This window comes from Ovis aries, chromosome 25 (genome assembly GCF_016772045.2).
Source record: "Ovis aries strain OAR_USU_Benz2616 breed Rambouillet chromosome 25, ARS-UI_Ramb_v3.0, whole genome shotgun sequence".
Classification (NCBI taxonomy): domain Eukaryota; kingdom Metazoa; phylum Chordata; class Mammalia; order Artiodactyla; family Bovidae; genus Ovis; species Ovis aries.
Genome location: NC_056078.1, coordinates 4,780,913 through 4,806,529, shown reverse-complemented (window position 1 = coordinate 4,806,529; position 25,617 = coordinate 4,780,913). Strand labels below are relative to the sequence as shown.

Below are 25,617 nucleotides of genomic sequence, written 5' to 3'. Positions count from 1 at the left end.
TCAAGTGTATATAACTTCAGAGGACGGTGCCTCTCTCTTGACTGAAATATTGAACTCCTGTGTAAAGGAGGAAAACTAGCCTGGTGATTTATTGGCGTCTGGCTAAACCTGACATGCCTCCAGAATGGGTGCACGTTGACTTTCAGTGAATGGGTAAACATTGTCATCAGCCTTTGCTCTTATAAGTCACTATTTCACCCTCCCAAATCCTTCATTTTTTTCCAGCCTGTGCTGTTGCATGAAGCATTTGGCAGCCCCTGTAGGGAGTGTGGGCCTGTATCTCATGTATTGAGTGAGTTTAATTTGGAGGCAGAATGGTGTGAAGGAAAAGGGAATGCTTCTGGAGAGGGTGCTGGTGTCTCAGGGGTTATGTCCTTCATGGGACGAGTGGGAGAAGATGCCAAAAAAATTGCAGATATCCTAATAATTCTCACAGAAGTGGCTTATTTTACCTACCACCTCCCACTTAGTTTCTTCTGTTATCTTTCGACTCAAAATAAAGACCTGTCCTGCCCTGTTTTGAACCCTGGGGACAATTCTTAAACGTTGTTGTGTCCCAAACCATCCTGGCTTCCTGTTGTTCACCTGCTGTGGATTGAACAGGCACATAGCACCCGAAAGATCCTATTCAGTGCACCCTTACTGGAAATGAACCAATTTGATCCCCATCAAGAATTATTTTTGGCGTTTTGTCTTTTCTGTTCTCGAAGTATAACTTCATTTGGAGGTGTCCAGATCCTTGTAATATTGTCTCTAAAGTGGTGTCTTGATTTTGTTCACAGTTCTAAATCCTTGTTGCTTTCTTCTGAATGTTTATTTTTTATTTTATTTAAATTGTTTTTAAATCTTACTAATTTCTTAATATTTGATGACTTGTTAAAATTTTGGATGTATTACATTGAATATATTATTAAAGTCAATTTGATCTTTTAATTTAAATAAGCACGGTGACAATATATAGCCTTGACGTACTCCTTTCTCTATTTGGAATGAGTCTGTTGTTCCATGTCCAGTTCTAACTGTTGCTTCCTGACCTACATACAGGTTTCTCAAGAGGCAGGTCAGGTGGTCTGGTATTCCCATCTCTTTCAGAATTTTCCACAGTTTTTTGTGATCCACACAGTCAAAGGCTTTGGCATAGTCAATAAAGCAGAAATAGATGTTTTCCTGGAACTCTCTTCCTTTTTGATGATCCAGAGGATGTTGACAATTTGATCTCTGGTTCCTCTGCCTTTTCTAAAACCAGCTTGAACATCAGGAAGTTCACGGTTCACGTATTGCTGAAGCCTGGCATGAAGAATTTTGAGCATTACTTTACTAGCATGTGAGATGAGTGCAAGTGTGTGGTAGTTTGAGCATTCTTTGGCATTGCCTTTCTTTGGGATTGGAATGAAAACTGACATTTTCCAGTCCTGTGGCCACTGCTGAGTTTTCCAAATTTGCTGGCATATTGAGTACAACACTTTCACAGCATCATCTTTCAGGATTTGAAATAGCTTAACTGGAATTCCGTCACCTCCACTAGCTTTGTTTGTAGTGATGCTTCCTAAGGCCCATTTGACTTCACATTCCAGGATGTCTGGCTCTAGATGAGTGATCACACCGTCGTGATTACCTGGGTCGTGAAGATCTTTTTGTACAGTTCTTCTGTGTATTCTTCTATATTCTTGTATATTGTGTGTATACTTGCATATTCTTATATGCAGAATACATCATGAGAAATTCTGGGCTGGAAGAAGCACAAGCTGGAATCAAGATTGCGTGGAGATATATCAGTAACTTCAGATATGTAGACGACACCACCCTTATGGCAGAAAGTGAAGAGAAACTAAAAAGCCTCTTGAAGAAAGTGAAGGAGGAGAATGAAAAAGTTGGCTTAAAGCTCAACATTCAGAAAACGAAGATCATGGCATCTGGTCCTATCACTTCATGGGAAATAGATGGAGAAACAGTGGAAACAGTGGCTGACTTTATTTTTTGGGGCTCCAAGATCACTGCGGATAGTGATTGCAGCCATGAAATTAAAAGATGCTTACTCCTTGGAAGGAAAGTTATGACTAACCTAGATAGCATGTTGAAAAGCAGAGACATTACTTTGCCAACAAAGGTCCATCTAGTCAAGGCTATGGTTTTCCAGTGGTCATGTATGGATGTAAGAGTTGGACTGTGAAGAAAGCTGAGCACCAAATAATTGACACTTTCGAACCATCGTATTGGAGAAGACTCTTGAGAGTCCCTTGGACTGCAAGAAGATTAAACCAGTCCATCCTAAAGGTGATCAGTCCTGGGTGTTCATTGGAAGGACTGAAGTTGAAGCTGAAACTCCAATACTTTGGTCACGTCATGCAAAGAGTTGACTCATTGGAAAAGACTCTAATGCTGGGAAGGATTGGGGGCAGGAGGAGAAGGGGACAACAGAGGATGAGATGGTTGGATGGCATCACTGACTCGATGGACATGGGTTTGGGTAAACTCTGGGAGTTGGTGATGGACAGGGAGGCTTGGCGTACTGTGATTCATGGAGTCGCAAAGAGTCAGACACAACTGAGCAACCGAAGTGAACTGAACTGATCTTTTAATTTACTTCAGAATTAGCAAAATTTTAAACTTGGTCATGATCAACAGTAATGTTATCTCTGAATGTTTAGATTACAGGTAATTTCCAGAATTGCTGGAAGACAGTTCTTTATTTGATGCCTTTGGAGAACATATAGGCCCTCGTTACGCTTGGAGGTCATCCCCTTGACTCCACTGGAGGCGTGTATGACTGCTAGAGACCACCTGTAGCTTTGCTTTTTGCCTCTGATCTGGGACTTCTGAAGCCTTGATCAGCATACCTGTGAAAAAATCTTGTATGAAGAGTTTTATAAAAATGATATATTTCAGTATAATACCTTTTGGAATAGAGACCTTGTCAAGTTCATTGGAAAAGTACTGCTTACCGTCCTGCTCATTCAGCTTCTCAGCTGAAGTTTAAGCTGAAGGTCAGAGAGCATCCTCGGCCCTCTATGATTTGGGTCTTATTTGTTAGCACGTATGGCTTTTTTTAAAAACTCATTTTAGAAGTGTGAGTCAAAGTTGCTTTCTGGACAGAGGTGCCTCCTCCAGCTGTATTGCCTTTGTTTCTCTTTATGTATTCGCTTTATTCTGCTTTTGTCAGGCACTTGACCTGGTGCTGTGATGAGTTCAAGCTTTTGGAGACTGGTGTTGGGAGTGGGGGGCTCCCATGCTGAGGGGCCTGAGCCCTGAGTTGATCCTGGGACCTGGGATCTCATCCACTTGCCAGGGTTGGTCCTTGTCAGTGTTGTGTGTGGAGTTGTGTTTGTTTGTGAGATTGGAAGGCAGACCCCAGAGAGCTTATAAATATTTTATTGTTTATTAAACTCAGTAGAATTTCTCATGTATTTCATTTTAAAAAATCTGTAGAGATAAGCAAATCTCTCTCCTTCCTGTCATTTTTGATAGTCCGTAGACTTAACCCAGAGAAGGCAATGGCACCCCACTCCAGTACTCTTGCCTGGCAAATCCCGTGGACGGAGGAATCCCTGGCAGGCTGCAGTCCATGGGGTTGCTAAGAGTCTGACATGACTGAGCGACTTCACTTTCACTTTTCACTTTCATGCATTGGAGAAGGAAATGGCAACCCACTCCAGTGTTCTTGCCTGGAGAAGCTGAGGGAACGGGGAGGAGGGGGGCCTGGTGGGCTGCCGTCTATGGGGTCGCACAGAGTCGGCCACGACTGAAGCGACTTAGCAGCAACAGCAGCAGACTTAACCCAGAAAACGACACTCCTGTGAACGCACTCGCAATACACGTAAGAAGAGAGAAAGGCATTTAAAGAATTGCGCAGTTCATTCACTGAAGCTGAGCGTTAGGGGATTAAAATGGTGAGTCACAGGTACACACGCAGTGCTTTCTTGTTCTGTAACATGACCAAACAAAAGTGATGCAAAAAAGAGCAGTTTCCCATGTTAAGTGCAATTAACTTCAAACAAATACTGCTCATATCAGTATTTAAAGGTTGTAATGTGGTCAGTGAGCTTGCTTGCTTCTTGCTTATTAATTTATCTAGTCAGGGTCAGATTGATGACATGCTGTTTGCAGGAGATAATATATATCTAAATAGTTTCTGCTTAAAAAAGAAAGAGTTATCCGTTTATTTATTTATTTTTGGCTACACTGGGTCTTCCTGGCTGTGCGTGGACCTCTCATTGTGGGAGCTTCTCCTGTTGCAGAGGCAGGCTCTGGGTGCTCCGGCTTCAGTAGCTGTGGCGTGTGGGCGCCTGAGTGAGGACTTAGTGGTTGTGGCGGATAGCCTTAGTTGCCCTGTGGATGTGAAATCTTCCCCAACCAGGGACTGAACCTGTGTCCCCTGTATTGGCAGGTGGATTCTTAACCTCTAGACCACTAGGGAAGCCCTCTGTTTTGTTTTAATAACACTGGTTATAGAGAGACCCTCTCAACGGAAGACATGCATTTTTGCATTGATAGAAATGGAAGAAGAGATTTTAAAGCACTTTCAGTAAATTCAGTTTATTCACTTTAAACGTTTATGCAAAAAGTAAGCAAATTGTGTATTTCACAATTTATCTTTGAATCTGTCACTGGTGGCCAGTTTATTCTGTAAACTTATCATACGCTTGTCTTTTGGTGAACAAAATGGATTCTGGATTTTGTGTACTTTCATGTCACAGTTGACAACTAACTATAAAATATCACAGTGCTAATACTCATAGTGGTCATGATTAGTCATGAGTCTCACCATACTAGTCCAGCAGCTTCCAAACAGCACTGCAGGTGGTTGATGTGGATCATTGCCTTTCAGAGAAGCGAAGTTAAATTGTGAAATACAAGCCATTAGAAAAGGGATCACTTTAGAATCAGCTGCCTCTCCTTCAAAGTGGGGGAATAGCATTAGGCAACATATGACTTCATGAAGACAGGTCTGTAGTGAGGGAGTAGTTGGTGGATAGGATGGTCTTTGGAAGAGTTCTTTGTTTTTATTTTTTTTTAATTTATTTTATTTTATTTTTTTTTGGTTTTTTATTTTTTTTAATTTTAAAATCTTTAATTCTTACATGCGTTCCCAAACATGAACCCCCTCCCACCTTCCTCCCCCAAGACATGTATATATTTAGCTGAGGCTGCGCTGTCTTCACTGCTGCTCTTGGGCTTTCTCTAGTTGCGGCGAGTGGGGGCTGCCCCTCATCGCAGCGCAAGCGCTCCTCATTGTAGCGGTGTCTCGTGCTGTGGAGCGAGGGTTCTGGAGCATACGGGCTTCAGTAATTGCGGTGCTCGGGCTTAGTTTTCCTGTGGCATGTGGGCTCTTCCCCGACCAGAGGTTAAACCCCTGTCCCTTGCACTGGTGTGCGGACTGTTCACTGAAGCACCAGGGAAGTCCCGGAAGAGTTCTTTTGTGCTGGGAAATGAAGGTAGGGCAGAGGGACGTCATAGTGCCTCTGGCCAGGTTGGCCTGCCGGGGCACTTGGTGGGTGTTTCTGCCTTGAGGGCTTGTCTTAACCAGGAGTGCTGGTCAACCCCTAACTGCACATGAACCTCCTCCTGTGTGCGATATGTCCATGGAGATACAAATGTGCAGCAAATACAGAAAACCTTTATTAACTGGAGTCATCTGACAGTACCCGAATGCAAACATAATGTTTTGAGTAAGAGAATGATCATATATAATTGGCTGAGATTGTGTTAAGAGGGTAGGACGAGAGAGAGAATATTGAAAGCAGTGGACAGCCCATTTGTTCGTTTTCTAATATTTCGGTCTTTTGTACCTGTTCCCGGTGGTCTGTCCTCTGCGCCATCTCTTGCTGGACCTTTGTCCCCTTGTGAGAGGCTGTACCTAAGATTCTCTGTCTGTTCCTCTCCAGAGATGAAAGGTGGGATCTGGGTGGGATATGGAAACTTCACCAGGTAACCCTACGCCTGTGCTGGAAGACTTCAAACAAAGCTGCTCCTCCAGGGCTCTGGGTCAAATGTTAACAGGCCAGAGGAAAGAAGGGACGATGTACGTTTCCTCTCTACTCCAGTCACTGCAGTCTGCTAGGCCAAGCTCTGTGCAGTTTCTAATGAAGGAGGAGGTTAATAATTGTGCGGGGATTTGAGGTGGGGAATTTACCCCAATGACATAATCACCATCGCTCTGAAAGACTTATCTAGAAAGATGCTCATGCAGTATTATAGTGTGCGAAACTGGAAAAATATTGGCAGTAAGACATTAAATTATGATTCTCCATATGATCAAGTAATTTAAATCAATTAAATAGCTTGTTTTATAAGGCTGCTTAATGACATAGGAAAGTGTGCATAGAATATTAAATGAAAAAATTTATTGCTAAGCGTGTATATAATAGATCCCCATTTCATAGGAAAATTAAGTGTGCATATGCATTAACAGAAGAGGATACATTAAAAAATTTAGAGTGGTTATTACTTATGATTGTGTTATGTCTAATTATCATTTTTTCTTTTTTGCATTTTTTCCCAGTTTTTTTTAATGAACATTCTAATTTTATAACAGGAGAAACATAATATTAAAATATTTGAATTATAGAGACCGGTATGGTGGTGGTGCTTTAGTTGCTAAGTCGTGTCTGACTCTTGTGACCCCATGGACTGTAGCCTGCCGGGCTTCTCTGTCCATGGACTTTTCCAGACAAGAATACTGGAGTGGTTGTTATTTCCTTCTCCAGAGGATCTTCCTGAGCCATGGACTGAACCCAGGTCTCCTGCATTGGGGCTGGCCTTCTGCATTGACGGTGGGTTCTTTACTGACTGAGCCACTTGGGAAGCCCTCTGACAGATACATGTGTCCTTTAAAACTATTAGTATGTTTCTGTATAGTTTCTTGGCTTCATATGAAAATTTGGTTTTATTTTATTCCGTAATCTTTTTTGATTTGTATTTTTGAGTTATGTTTAACAGAAGATTTCATGACAAGTAATTAGCAAACATTTATTAGCTGCTTCTGTGTCTAATAAATATGTTTTTAGTACATGTTCTTTACCATAAAGACATTTATAATCTAAGTTGAATATCATGTAGGCAGATGTCCTTTGAAAATTGTTTGATCTTGTATGTTAGAGTTTAAGCATCAGATTCGTTTAACCCTTTGGCTGCCTTCTTTCATTTAAACTTGTTGCATAGGAAAAGCTATGTATACTTTAAAGGCATTAAATTCATTCAGGGAATTTACTTTTTAATATTAGTAATGTAATTTATTTGTATGGCACTGAATGACTTGGGTTTATATACATTATTTTATTTAGTTCTCACAGCTATCTTTCCATGATTGTGGAGACATTTTACCCAGTTGTTCTTAAGAGTTAAATTAGAGAGTTTGGTGTTTACTTTAAAAATACCATTCACACTCTGCCTATTTTTGAGAGGGAGGCTCAGGAGGGAGGGGATATAAGTATACCTATGACTGATTCATGTTGATGTATGGCAGAAACCAACACAATATTGTAAAGCAATTATCCTCCAGTTAAAAATAAATAAATTTTAAAAAAAGCTCTTTGCCTATTTTTGAGAGTAGTGATACCTTGACATCCATGTCTTTTTTTAGCATTATATTAGTAATTACTGGCCCTTTAATACTATGCTTTTGCCATTTACATTAAAAATAAAAATTAGCTAATTTGTAAGTTATAAGGTCTCAAAAAAATAGTTCATTCTTCTTGCATGCCTGTTAGTGCTCCTATTAACATTCTGAAATGACTTATTAAATTAAGTGCAGTGTCGAAGGCTAATTGTCTCTCTGTGAATTAGTCTACATGACTTATGAGAGAATGATTTAAGAATTGTGTTTGAATAGCAACTCTGGAGTCAGCTTTTAGTATCCATCAAATTGTAATGATTGTAGATGAAGAGGATTAAACAATTATGAAGTCCATTCTCGTGCAGCCACTAAAGATGCCTCTAAAATACATGCAGTGTTAGTGCCCTTGAATGTATTTCAGTTGTGAGCATCCCACACCTGTGGCGCAGATGTGTGGCCTGAACATGCTGTGTCTAGAGCAGCCCTCCCCCGTGGTCAGAATGCAGTGACTGGCTCTGGCTCTGAGAACAGTCAGTGCATGTGTGTGTGGGGGGGTGAGGGGGGGTGGTGATGGATTAGTAGAGAATCAGAGATCCTGTATCTAAATTTTTTTTTATAGTTTCTGAAATTGTATTTCATATGTCAGTATAATCTTAATAGGATGAGTGTGAAGTGTGGCGCCACCTTTATTCAGCCTGTCTCTTGAGTACCTACCATGGTGGTTTGGGCACTGTGGCAACCCTGAGTTCGAATCAGAGTTCACTGCCACCTTGGTGAGCTGCAACTTGGTTTGCACGTCTCTTAATGTTTTTTATTATTTTTGACCATGGCCTTGGCATGTGGTCTTATAGTTCCCTGACCAGGGATTGAACCTATACCTCTTGCGTTGGGAGCATGAGAGTCTCGATCACTGGACCACCATGTCTCTAAATGTGATGGAACGTGGTGCCTGTTGTTAAAGCTGGTGGTGAGATCACTGAAGATGCTTGTGCAAGTGCTTTGCCTGGCACATGGTGGGTGCCCAGTGAAGTCAGTGTTCCTCATTGGCATTACTGAGCATCTAGTGTGAGCTGAGGCACCTACCTCATGTGTGGGCATGCTAAAAGCACAGGAGGGGGTGTTCTGGCGAGGAAACAGATACTACTGCCTGCCAGCTTAAGCCCAAACCCCCCAAATCAAGGATCTCTCCAAGGATTACTATTCCTTTCATGAGTGATTGGGTTCGATCCCTGGGTCGGGAAGCCCCTGGAGGAGGGCATGGCAATGCACTCCAGTATTCTCGCCTGGAGAATCCCATGGACAGAGGAGCCTGGTGGGCTGCAGTCCATAGGGTCTCCAAGAGTCGGACACAGCTGAATGACTTAGCACACACGAGTGATTGGAGGGTTGGATACACAGTTGATTGGAAGAAACTTGGCTGGAATCTTGCAGGGGAGGCTCTCTCAAGCTGAGCAACCTTCTGGAAGGCTTTGAAGAATTCTGAACTTGGCTGAGGAAGCATTGTGAGCTGTGTTCTTCTGCTGGCTGGAATTAAGCCCTGTGTGGAGTCAAGTTAGCTTGCTTGAGGAGTACCATTGCTCAGATGTAAAGAGAGAGTATGTAGCTAACAGGCATAGGATGGCCAGAGGCATTTTGTGGATGGAGTTTCCTGTTCATTCCTGTTAAGCTTCCTGGTCACTTAACTTCCTGGATTTCAAACGTGTCTTTTGCCAGATACCTTTTCCTTAGTCAGAAACAGGTAGCTGCCTACCTTTCTGAATGCTTCTGTTAGGACCTAGAAAAGGAAGTTACCCTGATAAGAGTGGTGAGGTAGCCTTGTGGCTGGTGTTAGGGTGGGGCCTGAGGGCCCCGGGGGCATCTGAATATCACTGTGACCTCCCGTGTGACCCTCTGCGCTCCTGGCCTGCAGGAGCGCTCCCATCCCTCTGGTCCTTCCCATCCAGCATCTGTCCTCCCCCAACACTCTGCAGCTCCTGGCCTCACGAGAAGTCCCCAACTTGCCCTCAGGCCTGTCCTTGGTGCTTCCACTGCTTGACCCCGATGGACACCCCCACGTGTTGGAACACCTTCATCTTCTTCCCCGCAGCTTCCTTTACACCCCATTTTCCCCTTGCTCCTCTGGGTGCGTCTGGTCATTTTCCCTCTGCCATCCATGCTGGCTCCTGCCCTTGGTACCTTTGAAGTGTTGAGAGTCCTTTGGTCTTCTCCCTCTGGGTGACCCTACCCACCTCGTAGCCTGTCTTACTGTCTCTGTGATAGAGACCTATACAAGTCTGACCTTTTTCTCATCACCTTCTTGCCATCTTCCCTGGATGATCTTGATACATTTCAAAGTAGATGAGCCCATTCTGGAGCTTGTATCTTCCCTATGAATCCCTTGTACAGTCTCTTCTTCCCAGTACTATGCTATCAGCACCAGCCTAGGCTTCTGGTTAGACCAGCCTCGCTGTCCTCTCTAGCTTAGTCCTCACGCCAGTCAGTCCTGTGGGTCACCGTCATCTTCTGCTTCAGAAATAATTCTTGAATCTCTTTCACCTCCGCTGCTCCTGCCTTGCGTCTGGATGAATTTTCCTTCTTAGAAATAGCTCCTTAGCCTCTGTGTCGGAATGGTAGGCAGCAGTCACATGGCCCCTTTTACGCTGAAATTAGTTAAGATTGAAAATGGAAATTCAGCTCCCCAGCCTCGCGAGCCGCATGTCAGGTGCTGGGGAGCCGCGTGTGGCTGGGGGCTGCCGTACTGGAGAGCACAGCAGGACACTCCCAGGGTGTTGGACGTCACTGCCCAGCTACGTGGATGGTTCTCTTGGACATCTCTGTCCAACAACTGACCTCTCTGCTGTGAGTTCTCACCCTCTTCATCTCATCCTTCTTATGGTCGCCCGGTGCTTGCTTTGTAGAAGCAGCGAGTCAGTTATGACACACTCCTGCCTGAACACTTCTGTTGGAGACTGACATGCGGTCTGTGCCCCTCAGCACAGCACATGAGTCCTCCACTGCTCACTCCCCCGCTCCGCCTGACCTGCCCTCCAAGCTCAGAGACCCCTGCTTCTCTCCCTTGCCTCATCCCTCTCTGCTTGCAATACCGCCCTTCATCTCCTTAAGACTTACAGGCTCATCATCTTTTTCTGGAAGTGACATTTCCCCACTGCCCTGCAACCTGTGTTTGCTGCTCTGACCCCCTCATTTGGGGGGTGTCTCTAGGGCACCATCCTCCAATGTTTTTGTCCACGTACCTTCTGAAATCATATTTTATAAACTATGTACTCCTTCCCATGGGACTGCATATGTGTCTTACATTTAATGTAAGGTAATGTCAACTTACATTTTAAGCTGATTTCTGACCTTTTTAAAAAATCAAAACTTCAAATGATTTATTTTTGTGAACAAGAAGTAGGAAACATTAAATATCAGATAAGATGAAAATATATGAGAATTGACTTAGTTGGGAGAAATCTTTGTCAGTATGACTTGAAAGAATTTTTGCATTTTGATTTTAACCACCTTGTATAGGTGAGCAACCACTTGTATATACTTCAAATATGTTTGTTATCTGTGCTGTATCTCTAGCTTGGCTTGAACAGTTTGGCATTTTGGGAAAAAATTCCAGATATTTTTAAGAGAATTTGTATCATTAACCTACTCTTCTCACTTTTTTTTTTTTTTTTTTTTTCTCTGAATCCAGAACATCTCCATGTGGGCCAAGTTTTGCTCCTAACAGAAAAATGCTCAGGCATAAAGTTGGGAACCTTTCTGAGTTTAAGCGGGTGTGGTTAATCAATAAGGGGACTCCCTGATAATCATTATTTTGGACCACCCGCTTTGTTTGGTGTCTCAGAGGTCTCCGCACTTTGGAACAATGCAGCAGGGTAAGATTGCAGTGACGGGGAGCTGTTGGGAAGACGGGAGTGTCCTTTCGATGGCAGGTGGAGATCTGGAAATTGATTCCTTCAATCACCCTTCAGTCCAGCTCAGTCGCTCAGTCGTGTCCGGCTCTTTGCGACCCCACGAACCGCAGCACGCCAGGCCTCCCTGTCCATCACCAACTCCCGGAGTCCACCCAAACCCATGTCCATCGAGTCAATGATGCCATCCAACCATCTCATCCTCTGTCGTCCCCTTCTCCTCCTGCCCTTAGTCTTTCCCCACATCAGGGTCTTTTCCAGTGAGTCAGCTCTTTGCATGAGGTGGCCAAAGTATTGGAGTTTCAGCTTCAACATCAGCCCTTCCAGTGAACATCCAGGACTGATCTCCCTTAGGATGGACTGGTTGGATCTCCTTGCAGTCCAAGGGACTCTTAAGAGTCTTCTCCAACACCACAGTTCAAAAGCATCAATTCTTAGATGCTCAGCTTTCTTCGCCGTCCAGGTCTCACATCCTGGCAAAGTAATGTCTCTGCTTCTTAATATGCTGTCTAGGTTGGTCATAATTTTCCTTCCAAGGAGTAAGCGTCTTTTAATTTCATGGCTGCAGTCACCATCTGCAGTGATTTTGGACCCCCAAAATAAAGTCAGCCACTGTTTCCACTGTTTCCCCATCTATTTCCCATGAAGTGATGAGACCAGATGCCATGATCTTAGTTTTTCTGAATATTGAGCTTAAAGCCAACTTTTTCACCCTCCTCTTTCACTTTCATCAAGAGGCTTTTAGTTCCTCTTCACTTCTGCCATAAGGGTGGTATCATCTGCATATCTGAGGTGATTGATGTTTCTCCCGGCAATCTTGATTCCAGCTTGTGCTTCCTTCAGCCCAGCATTTCTCATGATGTACTCTGCATATAAGTTAAATAAGCAGGGTGGCAATATACAGTCTTGACATACTCCTTTCCTATTTGGAACCTTTCTGTTGTTCCATGTCCAGTTCTTACTGTTGCTTCCTGACCTACATACAGGTTTCTCAAGAGTCAGGTCAAGTGGTCTGGTATGCCCATCTCTTTCAGAATTTTCCACAGTTTATTGTGATCCACACAGTCAAAGGGTTTGGCATAGTCAGTAAAGCAGAAATAGATGTTTTCCTGTAATTCTCTTGCGTTTTTGATGATCCAGCGGATGTTGGCAATTTGATCTCTTGTTCCTCTGCCTTTTCTACAACCAGCTTGAACATCTGGAAATTAACAGTTCACGTATTGCTGAAGCCTGGCATGGAGAATTTTAAGCATTACTTTACTAGTGTGTGAGATGAGTACAATTGTGCGGTAGTTTGAGCATTCTTTGGCATTGCCTTTCTTTGGGATTGGAATGAAAACTGACCTTTTCCAGTCCTGTGGCCACTGCTGAGTTTTCCAAATGTGCTGGCATATTGCGTACAACACTTTCCCAGCATCATGTTTCAGGATTTGAAACCGCCCTTTAAGCTACTCCTTGAACTTTGCTCATGGACTCCTGAGAGTCTTTGGAGCCCTTGGGGCTTTGCGCCTTGCTTGGAAGACCACAGCCGTGGGGCAGGCTGGTCTCCATCATGCCTGGCCTTGACAGGGCAGCCTGGTGTTCAGACGTGGCTGAATCCCATTTTCACTGGCTCTGGCCTGCCCTGGGCGCCACTGTTTTCCTTGGAGGTGCTGCCAGGGACCGCAGCTGAAGCCCTCTCACTCCTTGTGGGTTTGTCTCGGCCACTGCCAGCCACAGGAAGCAGGTTCCTCGCCTTATGCTCAGAGAGGAATGGAAGTATTTTTGTCGTGGGAAACAACTGTTTTTATAGAGGCCTGCACGATTCTGTGGAACATTACATAACCAGCCTGAGAGGCCTGGGAGGATGATCGTGTTCCCTCCGGCTGGCTGCAGGGCTGCAGCGTGTCCTGAGGCTTCTGTTCCTTCCTGATGTGACCCTCGGCCTCCTGTTCTGGCACCCGCAGGAGCCCAGGACCAGCCTCTGCTGCTTGGCCAGCTCAGACCTTGCCGTGTCATCCAGCAGTCTCTCTCATTAACATAGATTGTCATCTCTTTTAGGAAATTATATAAACACACACCCCCAGGCGATAGAGAAAAAGAAAAAGTCAGTTTCAGGCAGGAGAGTTTGATGCCGTCATCCTAGCAACTCACCCCCTCACCCCTTCCCACTCACAGCTTCCACCTCACCGGGGGTCGGGCATGTGCCAGGATGAGGCGGTCTTGCCCGTACAAGCATCAAGTAACCAGAATACGTTAGAAATGCCTGATTGAAAATAAAAAGGCGTGTTGATTTTGGCCCAACCTTATTAGGGAGGGTAAAGTTCATTGTATGCTTTGTGTTTTCAGATTGTGCCTTCTAATTCTGCTTAATACAGCACCTCACAGATAGGCAAAGAGATGTTGGCTTTTTTTGAGATGGGGGATAACCATCGCCAACACTGAAAACTCAAAGTGGCTTTCCTGCTTACAGTTCCTTCCAGAGCTGAGCTTAAGTTCTCAGCATCCCTGGCAAGGCTGATGAGGGATTGTTGTCTTGCTTTCAGAGACAGTGTAGGCCAAGACAGGCGATAAACTCTGGCCTGGATCATTGCCGTGGTTCTGGCAAGAGCCTTGCACAGATGCAAGCAGAGCCGAAGCATTTGCTTTCTAATGCCTGGTGCAGTTTGCTGTTGAATTTTTCATCTGATGCATCTGACATACCTTCAGGAAGGTACTTCTTATTTCAGACAGGAGATGCCCGTGTAAAGATGGGATTAATGCATGGTCTGAGGAGGACTTCTTGGTGGTGCATTTCTGCAGAGCCTGCTGAGCTTGTGCTGTGGCCTCCCTCCAGCCTTGGGGCATGTGGTGGCATTCATTTTCGTGGGACACTTAGGCCTTGCACAAAGAAAGCTGTTTTGCCTGGATCTGCTGGGAGTCCGGTGGGGGGGGGGGCGGGTATCTTAGAGCCGAAAGGGGTCAGTGCAGCCACCCTTACCAAACAAAAAGCCGTCAAGGCTACTTCTTGCTAGCGAGCCACTCGGGGTGGGCACCCAGGGGCACACTCCATGGATTGTGGGTCCCCCAGACCTGCTAGCGTGTTGTGATCTGATGACGCACAGAAGGGCTTCCCTGGTGGCTCAGTGGGTAGAGAATCTGCCTGCAATGCAGGAGACTCAGGTTCGATCCCTGGATTGGGAATATCCCCTGACGGAGGAAATGGCAACCCACTACAGAATTCTTGCCTGGAGCATCCCATGGACAGAGGAGCCTGGTGGGCCGCAGTCCAAGGGGTCGCAAAGAGTCGGATGCAGCTGAGCACACACGCGTTCATTCAGCGTACAGAAGGTGATGCAACTTCCGGCAACAGGTAAAATTTGCCCTTGGCCGGAATTCTTCTTGGCAGAGTTTTGCTGAAAAAACTGTCTGCAGTTCTGTTGCCCTGAATCCTCCTGCCAAGTGGTGCAGTTCGTGGGAGATACAAGATGTCAGGAAGCAGCCATTGGATGAGGTCCACCATGGAACGTGGAGCTGTTACTGGCTTTGGCAGAATAGGTAACTTTGCAGCCTGCTGTGTTCCAGGTGACCAACTGTAGCTCCCTGGGTATTCTTTTTAAAAATGTATCTGTAATCCAGGTCCGGAACCCCTACCCCACCCGCATTCTGTTGCAGTCCAGGTATTAAAGCCTGTGACCTTGTGCTGTTCACCCAGCGGACAGCTTGTACCCCTTCTTTGTTCAGGGAAGTGATGTTACAGGATCTGATAGATTTCAGGTCGTCCAGGAAATTGCCCAATCAGCAATTGTTGAATTAAATTTAAATGAGTGTATTAAAAAGCAGAGATATTACTTTGCCAACAAAGGTCTGCCTAGTCAAAACTATGGGTTTTCCAGTGGTCATGGATGGATGTGAGAGTTGGACTGTGAAGAAAGCTGAGCCCCGAATAATTGATACTTTTGAACTGTGGTGCTGGAGAAGACTCTTGAGAGTCCCTTGGACTGCAAGGAGATCCAACCAGTCCATCCTAAAGGAGACCAGTCCTGGGTGTTCATTGGAAGGACTGATGCTGAGGCTGAAACTCCAATACTTTGGCCACCTCATGCAAAGAGTTGACTCATTGAAAAGACTCTGATGCTGGGAGGGGTTGGGGGCAGGAGGAGAAGGGGACGACAGAGGATGAGATGGCTGGATGGCATCACCGACTCGATGCACACGAGTTTGAGTGAACTCCGGGAGTTGGTGATGGACAGGGAGGCCTGGCGTGCTGCGATTCATGGATTGCAAAGAGTTGGACATGACTGAGTGACTGAACTGAACTGAACTGAACTGAGCAGGCTGAAAATCCCAAGGCTGAGAAGTCTTTTATTTGGGGTGGGCATGTCATGTAACTCAGGGACCAGCTTCTAGCCAGAGAATAAACTTATTTTACAGAACGCATCACACTGACCAGCTTCTCCCAGGAGGTCAGGGACAGTCTCAGAGTTGAGGTGCTTCTGAGGCCTGGCTGTCCTAGTTCATCTCTGAGTCTGGCTCACCGGTCTCTACTGATGCCTTCCGCATGAACCAAAGAACAACAGATGTCTTTCAGTTGGGCACAAGTTGCTTTTAAAGGGATAGTAACACAAAAGAGCAGCTGGTCTCTTACCCTTGGAGAGCCAGGAAAGGGCAGTTGGGAGTTCAGGGCCAGGCTGAGGATGAAGGTGCAGTGACCAGAAAGCCTTGTCAATTTTAGGACCAGCTGCAATTCAGAAGCTATGGCTCTGGCTTTAAGAAAATGGAGAGGACTTCCCTGTCCTTCCAGTGGTTAAGATTTGACCTTCCTATGCAGGGGATGCGGGTTCAGTCCCTGGCTGGGGAGTAAGATCCTACATGCCTCCAAAAAACATCCCACATCCCATGTGTCCTCAAAAAACCCAAACAAAACAGAAACAGGATTGCGATACATTCAATAAAAAACTGTAAAAGTGGTCCATAAAAAACAAACAAACAAAAAAACCCCAAGAAAATAGAGATGTGAAGATCTTATTGCAGAGAACAGTTTTGTGAAATGAGGTGTTTATCTGCCTTACAAAAGTTTTCTTGCAGATACCCCAGGTGTAGCCTGTCTAGAAGGAATTCAGTTTGGGGTTCTCCTCTGGAATTTCTAAAGTCTTCACTGCTGCTACAGTGGTTATCTCTCTTGCCTGGATGGCTGTATCGGTCTCCTAAATTCTTTTGACTCCCAGATCAAATCTTGAAGTCCAGACCGCTCTAGGCCAACACAGAGACTGTTGTCACCTGGCTTCTGGTGAATCCATCATCCGCACTTGCGCCGCCACACCCAGACCGTTTGTCCTGCAGCACTTCACCCTGGGGGTGGCCACTTCCCTGACTTTCACTCTCTGTTGCTTGGTCATCTCTGCTCACCCTTCAGTTCTCCAGTGAGACCGCTGCTGAGCACTTTCCTGATCACGTTTTCTGATCCCCTTCCCGGCTCTGGACTCAGTCCTGCCCTCACCATGCATTCTTCCTCACCTGGCACAGAACTGCAGCTCGCTGTGCCTGCCTGGGGCTTGCCTCTCTTCCCAGGCGGGCTGCAGGTCCCTGCAGAGGTGACCTCCTCACTGGCCTGCTTTTCAGCACAGTTCTTAGACCTCACAGTCAGGTTTGTGGAATGAATGAGGATATAAGTATTCCTTTAAAATTGTAACCTTTTCTAATATATTGTAACAGCCAACTTGCAAATAAACCAACTGTGATGCAAATTCAGCTATCCTGATGGAGGGGTGTGTGTGTTTATAGATACCGCATGTTAATTTTAGGTGTGTTCCAAGTCTCAAGTATGGTAGATCCAGTGTCCTTTTTGGAAAGTGGACTTGGTGCTGTCACACATTCACAGATGTCAGGATCTCTGACAGACTCAGTAAGTGGTGCCCTCTTCTCCTGCCCAGGCTTTGATGGAGCTGGGAGCTATACGCAAAGTAATAGTACAGGCCAGAATACTCATTTGCCACTGGTGGAGGTTAAGTTGGAAGGCTCAGCTTGGGGTGAAAACTGAGCGGTTCTGCTGAGAGAGTCTCAGGGTTAGGCCATGTGCCCGCAGAGCAGGGGACCCACCTGGGGCCCTGGGTCTGGAAGAGCTGCTGCCCCATCTGATCAGCTGCTCCATCTCAGGAGGGGAGGAATTCCAGAGCCATATGGAATTCCATATGGAAGAAGCCCTCCACACTAACAGTGGGCTCCTTCCAAACTCTCCTTCCCTCTATCGATTGTTTTAATATCTTGAAAGAAAATGTTAGTCTCTGAGTTGTGTCCTACTCTTTAAAACCCCATGGACTGTAGCCCGCCAGGCTCCTCTGTCCATGGGATTCTCCAGGCAAGAATACTGGAGTGGGTTGCCCTGCCGTCCTCCAGGGGATCTTCCTGACCCAGGGATCGAACCCAGGGCTCCTGCATTGCAGGCAGATTTTTACCATCTGAGCCACCAGAGAAGCTCTTTAATATCAATATCGTGTTTTTCCAAACAGATAAACTATGTTTCATAGTGTTTGTTAAAGTCAAATAGTAAAGCAGCATTCCCTTTCTCCATATGAACATACCTACTTTTAGTTGACCCCCAAAAGAGGAAGCAAGCAATGTCTTTTATTTATTTGGTTTTGGCTGTGCTGGGTCTTCGTTGCTGTGTGCAGGCTGTCCCTGGTTGGAGAGGCTTCTCTTGTTGGAGGGCGGGAGCTCTAGGCGCACCGGCTTAGTTGCTCCCCAGCATCTGAGATCTTCCAAGACCAGGGATCGAACCCGTGTCCCCTGCATTTGCTCTCAGAATCTTAACCATTCAACCACCAAGGAAGACCAACAAGCAATGCCTTAACAGTTTATTTTTCCGGGACCAATTTTAAATGTCTCATGTTAGCATGAATAAGTTCAGTGACCAAAGAATTATGTTAGGGTCCTTCCTGGTTTGCGATTTGGGACCCAGCCGTACTCTGCTTAGGTCCAGTGCTGAGTCTGAGTTACTTTTAGCAAGCCAGGCAGCAGTGGCTGTGGAAATAGAGAATTAATTTCACGTAGTAAACACATGGGGCAGCTTTCCCGGAGCCATGAGAATGTAGGAAGGCTGTTCCCAGGAATGCTGTTCATGTTTGAAGACAGGTGAGTAAGACAGAGAGGTGAACTCAGAACATCGGGCTGTGTTCTGGGGTTGTCTGAACGGAGCATGCGTAGGTCTGCTTCCAGACTCACCCCCTGACTGGCTGGAATCTGGTTGGTGTTAAGGAAGACCTTTCTGGCTTTTCTCCCCCGCTGCTTCTGTGTACAGGCACCTCCCTCACCCCCACCCCAGCTTAAGACCTGGTGTTATAAATAACTTTTCTTCATAAAGGTGGCCCTCTGAGAGCATCATTAGGGAATCAGAGTGGTTGTAAAGGCAGCAGTGAAACTTGCGTAGTGGAATGTGCCAGCCCCCATGGAAGGCAGTGTGCACAGTTACCCTGAGTCAGTGCTGAGGTTGCTAGTATTTGTGGATCCATTCATAATGAAACTAGAATTTTCCCTTTGAATTTTTAAAAAGAATACAACTCAAATTTCAAATGTCTCTGAAAGTCAGATGTTCCTCTTTCATTTTGAGAGCATGTTATCTGAGGGAGGAAAAGGTCGTTGCTACACAGACTCTAGCCCAATGGGTGGAAATATATATGAACATAGTCCCTCCCCATCCCCCAGCCCCTCATGGAAAACTTGTTTTAGACAGTGTATATGAAAGTCAGGATTCTGACAACCCCTATTGTGGTGGGAGCACAATAGATTACTCTGGAAACCTCAAGCCCAGTTTGAGTTGGAGAGAATGAGATTAGTTAGCTTGCAGGGAGAGCGTCCAGGCCACCCGCCCTCTCTCCTTTATGAGGAAGGTGACAGCTGAAAAGAGCCAGGACCCGCCCTGTGGCAGCAGTGACGGTTGAGCACAAAGAGTGGTGTGCTCCTGACCTCTGCCTGTCCTCGGTCCCTGCCCCCTCCACGCGGTGGGGGTGGGGCTGGAGCTGTAGGGGGGTGGGGGGTAGGGAGGTGGGGGTGGGGGGCAGTTGTTGCAGGTTGAAACTTTTCACTACGTCTTCAGTTGTGCTTAGGGACCCAGACTTGGGCATTTTTCTCTTTGATGGTTTAATGTTTTAGCCAGTTGATCAGAGGAATTCTTTCGCTGCCCTAAGGCTTTGTGCTCTCTGGAAATTAAATGCAGGCGGGGTAGTATGAATGAAAGGGAACAACCCTGAGATCCAGCCTGACCCCTCCCTAGCTGGTCAAGCAGTGATTTCCACCAGCAGGGTGGATTTATACAAAGTGAAAAGTGGTCAGTGAGGTGAGGCAGTGATGGACAGTGTGAGTGCCCAGCAGGAACCTGTTGCTTTCAAATCGGAACCGGGCTTTGCTCATGTTTCTTTTGTGGGATCACACTTGGCCGCACACTGGAATCATGAGTGGGATGCCCAGGCCCCACCCCAGAGACTTTGATTAAATGAGATGAACCCTGTTCTGGCCCTCAGGGCTGCACCACACCAGGACTGCCTGCGGGAGCTCTGGGCGCTGTCCTGTTCTGAGCATCCTGGCTTATTGCCTCTCTTCCTGGTTTTCAGACTTGAAGTTTTTCTAAAAGTTAAATGCTGTTGGGTAATTTCAGGAGGCATTCTGACTAGCTCTGAGAGAGAGCCTATTTGGGACTGTCCTGATGGCGCAGTGGTTAAGGATCCGTGCTTAACAGAGCAATCTGTTTGGTAGGGGGCACAGGTTCAATCCATGGTCTGGGAACTAAGATCCCACATGCTGTGCGAAGTGGTTAAAAAAAATAAAGAGGGCACTTATTAAGTTGAGGTGGCTTAGGTTATGTAGGGTCGTCAGCCTGGGAGGAACTGGAGCTGTTGGTGCAGTGGGCTTGATGTCCATGGGCTCTGTGTGTGTGCGGCTCTGTGGGTACAGGGCCTTGAGCATCCATGGATTTGGGCATCCTGGGCAGGGACTTCCTTGATCCTGCACCCCATGGTCTGAGAGGTGACTCGTTAGAGCAAAGCTGGGAAATGGGGAATTGGACTCCGCTCCCTTCAGCGCTGGTCCAAGGCGGTTCGTCCTGGAGGAGACTGAGGATGGAGTTTGGGGGAGCAGACAGAGCTGTTGGGATGTGTGGCCAGGAGCTCAGCGTGGGGTTGCCGTGGGAATCCCCGCCCCGGTCCTGCGAGTGCTGGCCAGCGTCTCCCCCGATCTGTGGTCTCGGACACCAGCTCCTGCACTCGGCTCCATGTGTTTTCATCCTCTTCTGAGACCAGCCACCCAGTTTTACTCACTCACTCGCCCCCTGTGGCCCACTTCATGGACGTTGCCGCTTTGGGCTCTGGCTATGATTTCCTTTCCATCTCCTTTGGTTCATGTTTTATATTCTTTTTGTGTAGGTGCGGGGAGGTCGTGGGAGGGGGCGATAGAGTGAGGGGGTTGGAAAACCAGAGGGGAGTGGGGTATTGAGAAATAACGGAACTGACACCAGCCCGGTGCTTGATGGGAGGCTGGGGTCAGAGGGCAGAGGTCCTGCCCTTGGGCAGAGGGTCAGTCAGGGCAGCAGCTGAGCGGGCTTGACAGAGGGGCCTGAACTTGCTTGTGTACGCTGGCACTGATCATTTCCATGAGCTCAACCTGCCTGCCTAGGCAGGGTCTCTGCCCTTGAAGTGTCCACAGAGAGAAGACACCCCTTGGGTCAGGTGGTCCAGATATTTGCTTGCTGAAAGTCACGTTTTCTAAAGCTCATCCTTCTAGCTCTGTGAATATTGCTTATTTCACAGGGAGGCGGCGTCTTTTTTTTTTCTTTAATGGGATATCTTTATGTTGTTCTCTGTTTGGCTGAGAATTTCTATCTTTTCCTTTTATTTTGACAACTTGTTGGAAAATTCTTGCCACTCTGCTAACTTTCAAGATGCCTAGAAACATTTTATAGACAGTTTGGAACGTTGCTCTCTGATCAGTTTAGTGAAACCATAAGAAATCATTTTATGAAAAGCACCCTATAGACAGTAAATCTTTCCTAAGAGTTATTTCAGAATTCCTTAGTTTACAGAGCTACTTTTTAAAAAACTATAATGTACTTCTCTAGGAGTTTTATAGTTTCTGGTCTTACATTTAGATCTTTAATCCATTTTGAGTTTATTTTTGTGTGTGGTGTTAGAAAGTGATCTAGTTTCACTCTTTTACAAGTGGTTGACCAGTTTTAGGCAAAACACTCTCCGACATAAATCACAGCAGGATCCTCTATGATCCACCCCCCAGAATTCTGGAAATAAAAGCAAAAATAAACAAATGTGATTTAATTAAAATTAAAAGCTTCCTGCACAACAAAGGAAACTATAAGCAAGGTGAAAAGACAGCCTTCTGAATGGGAGAAAATAATAGCAAATGAAGCAACTGACAAACAACTAATCTCAAAAATATACAAGCAACTTATGCAGCTCAATTCCAGAAAAATAAATGACCCAATCAAAAAATGGGCCAAAGAACTAAATAGACATTTCTCCAAAGAAGACATACGGATGGCTAACAAATACATGAAAAGATGCTCAGCATCATTCATTATTAGAGAAATACACATCAAAACCACAATGAGGTACCACTTCACACCAGTCAGAATGTCTGCAATCCAAAAGTCTGTAAGCAATAAATGCTGGAGAGGGTGTGGAGAAAAGGTAACCCTCCTACACTGTTGGTGGGAATGCAAACTAGTACAGCCACTATGGAGAACAGTGTGGAGATTCCTTAAAAAATTGCAAATAGAACTGCCTTATGACCCAGCAATCCCACTGCTGGGCATACACACTGAGGAAACCAGAATTGAAAGAGACACATGTACCCCAATGTTCATCGCAGCACTGTTTATAATAGCCATGACATGGAAACAACCTAGATGTCCATCAGCAGATGAATGGATAAGAAAGCTGTGGTACATATATACAATGGAGTATTACTCAGCCGTTAAAAAGAATACACTTGAATCAGTTCTGATGAGATGGATGAAACTGGAGCCGATTATACAGAGTGAAGTAAGCCAGAAAGAAAAAAAACGCCAATACAGTATATTAACACATATATATGGAATTTAGAAAGATGGCAATGATGACCCTGTATGCAAGACAGCAAAAAAGACACAGATGTGTATAGCGGACTTTTGGACTCAGAAGGAGAGGGAGAGGGTGGGATGATTTGGGAGAATGGCACTGAAACATGTATACTATCATTAAGAAATGAATCGCCAGTCTATGTCCGATGCAGGATACAGGATGCTTGGGGCTGGCGCATGGGGATGATCCAAAGAGATGTTATGGGGAGGGAGGTGGGAGGGGGGTTCATATTTGGGAACGCATGTACACCCATGGTGTATTCATGTCAATGTATGGCAAAACCAATACAGTATTATAAAGTAAAATAAAGTAAAAATAAAAATTAAAAAAAAAGAAGCTATTATGTAGTCTGTGGGTCAGACCTTGAAAAGAACACCCCTAGTTAAAGTCCTGCTGATGCTCGGAATATCTCAAAAGGAGGGCTGACGTTTTAGCCGTAGGCTGAATGCATAGCCTGGCTCAGGGCACAGCGAGGACCTGGTGTACTCAGCCATCATTAGTGCTGCCATGAAGCAAACGTGCATTTCTTGACTGTCATATGGGAGTTTGACCAGATAATTCAGCGTGACATTTTACAGACATCTTGATGAGAAAGTGGAATGTTTGATTTTAAACTTTTTAGAAAGCCATCACCTTGTTTTTCTTAAGTTGTTTTTGTATTTGTTATGAGCATGTGGGATGAAATGTGATCATTTAAGTAGCCGCAGAGAAGACACGTCATCAGAGTCATTTTGGAACCGGTGTCTGATTTTCTGAAGTCAGGTTAGATTTACCCACGTAAGCTCAGGCCTAGGATTGGGCCACTATCCTGAAAGTCTGAAGTCTTCAAGAAACTGAAAGTCTTGTGACGTTAATAGAATTAGATTAATAACAGAATGAAAAGGAGTTGGGTCTTTCCTGGTGGTCCGGTGGTTAAGACTCTGCCTTCTGAAGCAGAGATGCAGGTTCGATCCCTGGTCAGGGAGCTAAGATCCACATGCCTCACAGCCAAAACCCCAAAACATAAGACAGAGACAATATTGTAACAAGTTCAATTTAAAAATGGCCCACATTAAAAAAAAAGATCTTAAAAAATTACAAAGAACTTATGTTATTTGTAACTGTCTTTGTCTCCTCTTCCGTGTTTCTGGTTGTAAAACAACAGAGAAGTCTGAAATACACGATTTAAGGAGAGAGGCACTTTCATTTCAGGTTGGTTTTTTTTTTCTTTCTTTTTCTCAGAACATATGGAAAGGATAAACTCAAGTTTGAAATATTAGTGCTCAATTTTATTTTATATCAGAAATTAGTTGTTGCTAGTTTCCTAAGGTTCTTTTAGGAGTAGTTGGAAAGGTCCTGAAAAAGAACATGTTTTCCCCTAAATTCTAGAAGACTTAGCAATTGACCAAGCTTTCGGCCAACAATAAACATTCCTTTCTTTTATGATTCAGAAAGTTTTTCTTAGTCTTCTGAGGCCATAGGGCCAGAAGTGCTGAGACAGCTTGGTAAAGCAGCTTTTGTTTTGCTTTCACATATAAACCAAAGGCTATTTTGATTTAAGATCAGCAGTCTTGATTTATAATAGAATATGACTTATTTTTTAGATGTGAGCATTTTAGGTGGCCCACAATTGTTTTGGAAAACCAGTGGCAGGTGGTCCCATTCAGCTTTACCAGTTTAGACGCGTTTACCTCCCCGAGATGGAGCGAAAGTAATTGTGTCTGGCAGAGAGCAGAGTCAGATTGCCTTCACTGCTAATTATTTAACCGACTTCCATCTCTGCAGCTTCCCATTTTAATTCAGACAGTAAGTGTCTGCAAATGTCTGTGCTAAATATTCTCTTGCTATCAGACAGCCTCTAAGAGTGTGTGTGCACGTCTGTGTCTAAGAATTGATAATTTTACTTCTTTTCCTTCCCTTTCTCTGCTGGTTTATTTGCAGTAAGTTAGTGGAAATAGATAATCACGTCATCTTTTCCCCCCTGATTCTGGTGGCCACTTTCCAGCACTGATTAGTCCACTGAATTAGGAGGATGTCCCTCTTCCAGAAGCACCCATGGAAGGTGGGGCTTGGAGACCTCAGCTGTTACCATTTCAACTGTGTTTGTTTTCTTAAAGAAGAAATATATCACTTAATATATAACATAATATATATATATCACTTAATATATTCTAGTAAATGAAATTCTCATGTGATTTTGGATCCTCTGGAGTAAGGATCATTTAGGTTTGTAGCCCAGGCCCATCGGTTGTTTAAATAGAAATCACCTCCATCGCTGACTACCTGGTCAGCTTGGAGTCTTGGTGCAAGGACCCTGAAGCATTTGCTCATCTCATGTCTATCCGGGACCATCCCTTTTTGACTTTCTTAGACTCGGTCCTATTGTGGCCGCACTGGGGAGACTGGAAGGCTGAGAGAGAGCCACGCCAGTGGATAAACTGCACTGAGACAGCTTAAGGCCAAAAGGCAGAGGTGCCAGACAGCCAGGCAGGGCCAGGTTAAAGGTTAAGCTGGTGTCTGTCTGGAGACCCAGCTGGAGACAGCCACAGCCTTGCGCGCTGGGAGCGCCTTTGTGGCAGGTCCCTGCATGCCCTGCTGTCCTGTCTGGGCCAGTGGGAGCCCCTGGCCCCCACCCGTCCCCCGGTCCCCTGTGCCCGGGCAGACCTGGGGTAGAGAAAGAGGTGACAGGCAGCGCAGGGCCAACTTGTCCCCTTGCTTAGGACTGATTCCAACCCCATGCTGACCAGCATGGAAAATTTCAGCTCTTCTTTTTTCTTTTTTTTAAACCACCTCCCTGAAATGTAAACAGTTGAATTATTTTCCAGTTTGGTCAGGGAAGCAGAGAATCACGTGTGTAATATTTTTGTAATAGGCAGAGTTACTCATTTTTGTTTTACTAAGTCTTTCCATTCAAATACCCTTGGCTGTTTTCTCATCCTTCCCGTTTGGGCTGAAACCTTCACACAGGACACCGGAGGGGCCAGCACGTCCGGGAGAGACGGAGACCACTCTGCCACCATCTCTGAAAACAACCGCAGTCCTTTAAGTACCATGTTCTGACTCACCGGCTTTGCCTTTAAGTAGACTTTCGGCTTGTTCAAGG

General features: G+C 45.3%; 1 protein-coding gene across 19 annotated transcripts in view; it reads left to right on the top strand.

Moving 5' to 3' along the window:
- The window catches only part of SIPA1L2 (signal induced proliferation associated 1 like 2), a 247,224-nt gene that overhangs the window by 21,178 nt on the left and 200,429 nt on the right, over positions 1 to 25,617 (top strand). For 4 of the 19 annotated variants that reach the window (XM_060406566.1, XM_060406570.1, XM_060406573.1 and 1 more), the window contains exon 1: positions 1 to 25,617. This exon is cut by the window's left edge and continues 7,679 nt beyond it. The exons of the other annotated variants lie outside the window; for them this stretch is intronic. The gene's annotated coding sequence lies outside the window, so the exon portion shown is untranslated. 19 annotated transcript variants of the gene reach the window in all.